Below are 1,979 nucleotides of genomic sequence, written 5' to 3'. Positions count from 1 at the left end.
GGTAGTCCGTAATTCACAGCGGTATGGTGAGCGGCAGATGAGACGTCTCAAGTGAGGGAGCTCCTGGAAGGTTCATGAGCTTTTCCAGTAGTGAAGGAAGGTCTGTGTTTAGCTTCAGAGCGGTTGATGAATAAACAGGAGAAAATCAAGGGTCCTTCTGAGGACGTATCCAGGTTTAGCAGCGATATGCCCCAAGAAGAGCTACCAGTGCACTGGGGCATTCTCAGGTTGGTGGAGAACTTGGTCTCATAAAAGCTGCGGACCTGTCCCTTTGTTTCTCCATCTCTGGACCTGCAGGTACCCCTGCCTCTGAGCATCTTCATCTCCCAGTGAAAACCACTCTATCGTTTACCTCTTCCTTTGTCTCAACCAGAGAGAGGGGGGAGGGGCAGCATGCCACCTGGTTAAAATCACAGTTTCTGGGGTCACTTGGGCCACAGTTCAAATCCCAGACCTGCTGCTTACCAGCTCTGTGATCTAGAGAAAGTATCTGATCTTCAGTCTCCTCTTCTTTAATACGATAAAATTAACAGTAGGTGCCCGTGGGACTGTCAGGAAGCTTAACTGAGATAGTGCATGCTTGTGAGGAGCATGGGGTCTGATAGTAAGTGCTCAACAAACAGCAGGCATGCTGTAATTCCGTAACCTCAGCTAGGGTCAAATACTTTCCTTCCAGATTTGTTTTCTTGATCCATTTTCTCTATTGTTCTCCTCGGATCCTCGTTCTCATGCATAATAAGGAGGCTAATGCAGCCCCAGAATTAGGCCTCTTAATGGCATCAGGCAACCTGAAGAATAGGTCAAAGTTTCTCAGGCCATCTGAGAAAACCAAACTCCTCTCTTGTAATAGGGGTCTCTGATAGCGAAGGGCTTCATTACAGACACCCCAGTGTTCAGGAGGATGCCTCCTTTCCTCCTCCCTCAACACTTAAGCAAACCCCGAGGCCGTTCCTTTACAAACCATGCTCAAAAAATGCAGAGTCAGGATATAGGAGCTTTTGGTTCATAGTTCTCCAGGAGTTCCCAACTCCAGATTCATTTTTGTTCCTAAGCCAACAGCATAGTTATTAGCTGCAGGATATGTAAAGGGCATGGAGAGTTACTAAAGCATTGAGTCAAGAAGTGCAAATGTCAAAGGCAAAAAGAACACTGTGAATGTAGACACAGACTTGAAAGTAGAGGCAGCAAAAACATCCGTGGGATAAAATGTCCTTGGAAAACGGCTAAGATGCTGATTTGGGTGCTGCTATTGACAATGGGCAATGGTTACCTGGCAGTCTCTTCCCGTATCCTGGCACGTGGTAGGAGCTCAACAAAAGCAGCTGAATGAATGAATGAATGAATGAACAATAAACAGTATTTTATCGATAAACATTTATTTTATTGATAATATTGGAATGAAAGGCTTGAGTAAACAACATCATGCTATTGCCTCACACTCTTACTTTCATAATGCATGAATCCTCTAACGTTCTCCTTTCTTACTAGTCTATCAAATGCCCCCCTGCTTCTAGTTATCATGACAATTTGGATGGTTGGCCATGCACTAAGGGCTGGACCTTTGAATACTTTATGCTGAATTGACCCCAGCATGTCTCACCACCCCCCACAAGATCGTAAAACAGCCCTAAATGCTAGAAGATGATCTATGCTCCTCTTTCTCTATTCACCTCCACCCTCCTGTGACTGTGATATGTCTTAGATACTCAGCACTATTGTATTTCTACATAAAATCACCCTTAGTCTCAGGTTCTATTCCATGAAAGCTCCTCGCCTGTCTTACTCTGTACCTCTCTCTTGTGTCCGTGGTGAGCACTGCCTTGTAGAGCTGCTTTCTCCATAGTCCTTACACGCGTCATGTAGCTCTCTGTACTGAGGGCCATTGTGATTCAGGCTTCAGTATCATCAACGCCTGTCCCAGGTGTACCGCCCCCAGTAACTCCCTCTTCTTGAAAATGTCATGGTATTTATATTATTAA

Source organism: Lynx canadensis, chromosome A1 (assembly GCF_007474595.2).
Source record: "Lynx canadensis isolate LIC74 chromosome A1, mLynCan4.pri.v2, whole genome shotgun sequence".
Classification (NCBI taxonomy): Eukaryota; Metazoa; Chordata; class Mammalia; order Carnivora; family Felidae; genus Lynx; species Lynx canadensis.
Note: the sequence above shows the minus strand (reverse complement) of the source record.